Source organism: Micropterus salmoides, unplaced genomic scaffold (genome assembly GCF_014851395.1).
Source record: "Micropterus salmoides isolate LMB-PRFRI ecotype aquatic unplaced genomic scaffold, ASM1485139v1 Ms_hic_scaffold_8, whole genome shotgun sequence".
NCBI classification, from domain to species: Eukaryota; Metazoa; Chordata; class Actinopteri; order Centrarchiformes; family Centrarchidae; genus Micropterus; species Micropterus salmoides.
Window position 1 is genome coordinate 6,500,933 of NW_024044570.1, and position 6,496 is coordinate 6,507,428.

The following is a 6,496-nucleotide window of genomic DNA, read 5'->3' on the forward strand; positions in this document are numbered from 1 at the left end:
TGTTTCTAGGGCAGCAACATTAATGTTTACAACAGCAAAGTAACGTTAACTCAACTTTATTATCTGACATCACAAGTAGTGAGAGTGACGTTTAGAAAGAATAACATCAGTCTGTATCAGTCCCTCCTCGTCTCTCCTGGCTGCACGTAACGTTACCAGGTAGAAGGAGGAGCGGCTGGTTTGTCTCAGCCAGAGTTTTTAAGACAACAGACCAGTCTATGCTCCAGACAGACAGCTTTCTATTTAGCTTGTTTTTAACATTTGGCTAATGCCAAGCTAGCGTTGTAATAAAACATTCAGGATGAGATACTGAGGACAGAGAGGTTTAAATGAACCCTTTCTACATGTTTAACGTTACCTTACAGACAGGTGTATTGATAAAGTATTGTCGTATTGATAAAGTATTGTCTTTTTACTTGCGAAGGTTTTATTGCACGTACTTACAGTAACAAGCGTGGCTGTCATCAACTAACGTTACAGTAGTTTGAAGCTAACTTAACCCTCACCGTGTTCCACCGCCACGGCGCAGCCTCTCGCTCTGCTGCCGCTGTGTGTGTGTGTGCGCGCACATGTAGGAGAGACTGCAGCCTCATGACTTTCTTATTCATTGCGTTTCAAATTCAATCAAATTGGACTCTCGAGACATAACGTGACATCATAGTAACCGCAAGTCTCGACAGCAGTATCGATAAGCTCGAACCTTATTGATTTTCGGGTTTTGAGAAATTTTGGAACCAGGTCCTTTTGGAACCAGGTAACGATCCCCATCCCTAGGAATGACGTTATTCAGAGGCTTCACTGCCCGATCTCAGGCTGACGGTATTGGAATCTTTTTGCAGTAAAAAGTCTGCAGGAAAATGTCCAGCCTGCAAAGAGATGATTTTTGATGCATGAATTAATTCTCTGGGCAATATGAAGTCTGAGAAAAAGGCCCTGTAGAATCTATCTAAACCCAGATAAAGGTTACCATCAGTGGTCTTTCAAGGCAGGGCCTGCCACAAACAGCTTATTGCAAAGTTTAGGAATCTGCATAAAAACATCTTTAAGCTCCATTTACTTAAACCTCAAACTTGCAAATTCAATGTGATCTTCAAGTAATTGAGAAGAGATGCAAATGCTGGTATGAGAATTTGGTAGATGGATGGATCATTTCCGCAACACAAGCTCTGCACTGCAGAATGCATACAGGGCCTGGTGAGGCAGATCGCTCAGGACTTCAAAACCAACCTGAGTTCCAGAGCCAGTTGTCATGGCTCTGCGATTTGGATATTGCACTTGGCCATATTGCGAATTTGATAATGTTTTGAATAATTGTTCAGCCCTAGTATGTTCTAGTCAATTTTGTGTTTTGACCATTTGTGAACTGCATATTTGTTTACCATGCATTGGGGGTGTGACTTTTTTGTCATCACCAATCACATCCATACAACCAATAAGTTTATGATTAAATTGTTTACTAGAGCACCCAATTGTTTACAAATGTACAAAATTCTTCATAGATCAGGCATATTAATTTTGCTCTTCAAGAGCACTAGATGAATGCATTTTACTTTAAAATGTACAACATTTTCTGCTCTCCCGGACCCTCCTAGAGTGTCCACCACAGTCTTCCAAAACCCTGAGGAAAACACTGCGTTTAGGGATGTAGACAATGGTAAACACAATCAGCTGAAGTTCAAACCAAGCAAAGTGTATCAACAGTTCAGTCTTGTAGCATCATTTACACACCAGTCTACCTGAGTATTTATGCCAACCATGTCATTCCCTTTATGACCACAGTGTAGCTTTTATTTGTTGAACATGACAATGAGTTCACTCTACTCAAAAGGCATCCACAGTGGAACCCGGTCCAACCCGGTACTGGAATGATGTACCTAACAAAGTGGCCAGTGAGATACTGTATTACTTTGTCTTCATCACATGAATGATGGTTAGAATATATAAATAAGGTAACCAGAAATGACATCACTGTGATAACAGCAAGATAGTTGAAAACATTTGATGATTAAAGCACTAAACACAAACAAGAGTTCTGTATGCTAAAATCACATGGGAATATAGACTTAATCAATACCATCTTTCAAACTGTTTGGCTTCAAACTATGTGGCTCTTAAGCTACTGGTACTGTAGTTTCCTGACAACCAAAAAAACAAATGAACACAATAAATGTATAATTTTTTCACATGATTTTATATTTAGTCATCCAAGAATTAAAACCTGCGTTCCGCTTGGCTAAACATAGACACAAGGTTACAGCTACGCCTTTTTAGCAGTTACACTGACTGAAGAAAAAAGCAGTGGTAGGGTTTAATAACAATGTTCCTCACGGATATTCAACAACCGCACAGGAAGATACCAATTTAAAGTGGACACCCCATAAATATTTTATTAACACACAGACGCCACCCAACTGAACATGTTGGATGTAAGTAAAGGATACAAGTCTTACTTTATTCCCTAAAGCCTAGTTCACACTACACAATTTTTAGCCCGATTTGCCGTTTGGCAATCTCGTCAACTGTCAGGCTGCCGGGGGGTAAATCAGCGGTTGATCGGTGGTCGCCAGGTGTTATTTGTGAACTGCAATAGGACGCATCAAAACAGCTCCCCGACACATTTCCGACGTCTGCCAGATATCTAACCTGCCAAATATCTGGAGGAGTCGGCCGACTCAACATGTACATCCAGCCAATGAGAGCAGGCAGCTGACAGAGCAAGCAGCTACTTTTTCACTGCAAAACACTTTTTACTCCCCTCCAGCTCTCTCTGTAGCTCAGCCAATCTCTGCTACCTGCGTTTGCTAATCCATTCTTTCACCCAGATTCTTTGTCTTTATAATTGCTATCTTTATGATAACAAACAACAGCTGTTTTGTGTGTAGGTTTGCGTCATTTCCCGTTTCACATTTCATCTGTTTTCTTGACAAAACATGCTTTGGAGACCATCGTCAGGTGACACAGCCGATGTCAGCTCGTGTAGTGTGTGACCCCCTGTCACCGATCAGCCACAACTACTTCAAGACTCCCGTCACAAGACGGCAAGTTGTGTAGTGTGAACGGTCATCGGCCGAAGCTTAAAGTCGTGTAGTCTGCATGAGGCATTAGTGGTTTCCATCTCTCTCCTGCTGTTAAATTAAAGCTATTGCTTTTGTCACCTTAGGTGTAGGCCTACAACATGACCAGGCAAGTTACCAAAAGCCATTCTGGGAAGTGCAAGAAACCACTAACTAAATGAAAATGGAAAAGTGGATCATGTAATACACTGCTGATAGTTTTGAGGGGAATCCCAGTTCATATAACACATTCATCATGGTAAAGGGGGAAAGGAGAACTGGTGTTATTCAGGAAGAGGAAGTGAGAGTCTGTTACCAATTTAAGACGTTACACCCTCAGTTAAAAGTCCATCACAAAAGGCCAGGCACAGCGCAACATCCCACTATGAAGTTACCTGATATAATATCTGCAGCAGATAGTGACTGCCTGCATGTCATTAGTCAAATCTGAAACTATACAAACCAAGATCAAAAACGCTATATTGTTTTAATGATGTGGCAGCTTGAAAATAATAATGTGTACTTGTCCATCCAAATCTAGATACACATTAGTCTAAACAGATCAGAAGTGCAAAATGTGGCATATCAGCAGTAGTAACATGTTCATTTGACTATGAAAATCTGCTGCTGTTGTTCATAGAGTCAAAAATTTACATTTTCCCTCACCAGCAGATGACCCTGCAAGAAAAACATTTACCTGCTAAGAAAACGTATAAATGTTTTTGACAGGACTTTACCATCCTGCTTGTTTTCAGTGCTATACTGTGCATATAATTTGACTTGATTTGTTTATTGAAAACTTACTACTACAATGGATAAAGTTTCCAATGTTTTTTCCCCCACACGCGAGTTTGTCTATTGCCAGGGAATTGCTAATGATAATAATGATGCATGCTGTTAGAAGGCAATATTATTAAAATTATAAGTCAGTGACAATATGCATCAGGATTTGGAGCAATTTAATAATAACTTTTGAAGAAATAAAATCATCAAAATAATCTTCTTTGCTTTTCCAGGTTTATCTAGAAAGTGTGGGGTTTGACTGACCGTCAATTCAGAAGGCACAAGCAGCATGTTAACACCTTTACAAGAAGTGACATGGTAAGAGTAGGCAGTAGAAGGACATGTTAAACCTGCCACGTAAACCTCTTACAGCCATGCCTTTGGTTATGACTTTTCTGTTCCAACACACACACACGCACAGAGAAATCAACTGGCCTATGTGTGCCTAAAGGTTCTCCTGCCCTCTCTGGTTAGAGCCAGCTGGCTTTCTGAAAGAGCACATTCTTCCATCTGCTGCTCAGCACAGTCACAGGAAACTCATCACTGGCTTCTATGAGCAAAGGGGAGACACATAATGCCAACTAGACCACTGAGGCAACACTGGATGCTCAGCAGAGGTAAACACTTCAGGTCCACAAGGCTAACAAGCAGCAATAAACTTAGGGATATAAGTTTGGGCATACATTTCTTTACTACTGTTGAGTTTGCTTAAAATGAGAAGCTGGAGGTCACTGCCCGTGGAGTGAGAATGCATATGGCATAGTTCACCCCAGACAAACTCAAAAAGATGGACCAGAACCATCTGATCAATGCGAAGTGGGAACGCTCACCCATAACTTAAGGCACTTAACGAACTGAAAGGTGAGGAAGCCCTCCTGCTTCCTTCCTTTTAAGCATGGAAAATGCCACCTTCATCCTCAGGGACCTAGACCAGGATACAAGAGCCTTCCTAGACTCGCAGATACTTCTAGCAGAGCTAAAAATATGTCAACCAATCTATGATATCCCCTGCCTACAGTCTCTATCCGGACTAGGCACCTGACTGTATATGTATCAATCTATCTAGAATCAACCCCAGGGGTGCTGACATGTGTGCTCCCCCTTACCCCTCCCTCTATGTCATTGTTGTGGATCCTGTAGTTTTTGCTGTCCCATTTTCAAGTCCCTTTATTTATTTATGAAAATGCAAAGAAACATTACGATGATAAATTGCAGAAAAAGTGTTGTGCGCTTAGAAAATATAAATCTTGAATATCAAGTGTTTCAAACAGATAAGCATGGAGTAATAACACCGAGCACGATTGCCATTGTAAACTCTAGAGTGCCACATAAGAGATAACGCATTGACTCATGACAGAGACCATTAAAAACAATCCAAAGCTCTGCTCTCTTGACTTGGCATATGGTGTTATAGAGGGAAACCAATTATTACATGGCAGCTCGGGAACATCCCATTGATGCACTGTTATTTAACTGTGCATTTAACATTAGACACGCACGTCGCCAAGCAGGAGGATTTCCATTTAAACCCAGCTAAGCGTTAGCCTCTCATTCTGCTAGCTAAGTGCTAACAAGAGCTGGCTAACGTTCTGCAAAACATAAAAACTTTTTTTTTTTTTAAAGTGGAGGCACCGTGAGTGACAGCGTCGTGGGAATCCTTAAAGCGACGCGTGTGCGAGCTTACCTCAATTTGTGTAAGTGTGAAAGCCAGTTAAATCCTTATTCGTAGCTAGCATTTCTTCTCAGCGGCAGTTCAACATGTGTGTAGTAGACAGCAGCAGCGGACCGAGTGTGGACGTGTCTTACAAGCAGGTCTGGAAAGCTAACGTTAGCTCACAGTCCCCAGTTAGCCACCGGCTCGCTAACACTGGCCAGTTAACGGCAACTCCCGCCGCCTCGAGGTGTCGCTGTCACTGATTTGCCTGCATCTCAAGGCAAGCGCAACCAAAAGCCACTCAAAATGGATCATATAATACATTTTCATAATATTTAGCTATATAATAAATAAAAAAAATACATAAATACACAAGAATATACGAGATAACCCCACAGTAAAACCCATTAGCGGGCATTCAACTGTCGGTTAAGAGGTCAACTGTCTCAAACCGCTTTACTTTTGCTTATGTTGCCACATTTCCGTATAGGTTTCTAAAACGTATTTGCTGTGAAAACGCAATCAAAAAACATTCCCTACATCAGAGAATAAAAGAGGTAAGTCACAAAGGGAAACTCTGGTTAAAGATTTTATAGAAACCTCAATGATAAACCCCCCAAACAATGTTTAATATTGCAGATAAAAGAGGCTTTGGAGAACAGACAGTCAAATTAAAGACAGAGACATCTTTCTTCACACTCATTAAATTGAATTAAATGGTCGTTATTTCACTTTGGGCTATCTGGTTCCACCCCTGCTGTCAAATTTCTCCCCAGATTAAAACAAAAATGAAAGGTATGGCTATCTGGCCGACTTTAAGCCAGTCAGATGACCTTAATGAAACGCCGTTTATTAGGCACTGGGTAAAGCAGTACTTTTACTACACAAATCTAATTCATAGTAAGGTGTGTCAAAGAACACATTACTTACATACTTTTAGGCATTATAATGCCCTTAAAATTAATTTAAAAAACATTTGCAGTTCATGTTCACACCTTCAAACATA

The 6,496-nt window shown here is 40.8% G+C and overlaps 1 protein-coding gene across 5 annotated transcripts in view; it reads right to left on the reverse strand.

The window, feature by feature from the left end:
- Positions 1 to 5,692, reverse strand: part of LOC119893950 (suppressor of tumorigenicity 7 protein homolog) — a 60,924-nt gene extending 55,232 nt beyond the window's left edge. For 2 of the 5 annotated variants that reach the window (XM_038706374.1, XM_038706373.1), the window contains exon 1: positions 5,521 to 5,692. The gene's annotated coding sequence lies outside the window, so the exon portion shown is untranslated. The remainder of the gene's footprint in view (positions 1 to 5,520) is intronic. The other 3 variants (XM_038706377.1, XM_038706375.1, XM_038706378.1) reach the window with 2 other exon arrangements.
- Between the last annotated feature and the right edge of the window lie 804 nt (positions 5,693 to 6,496).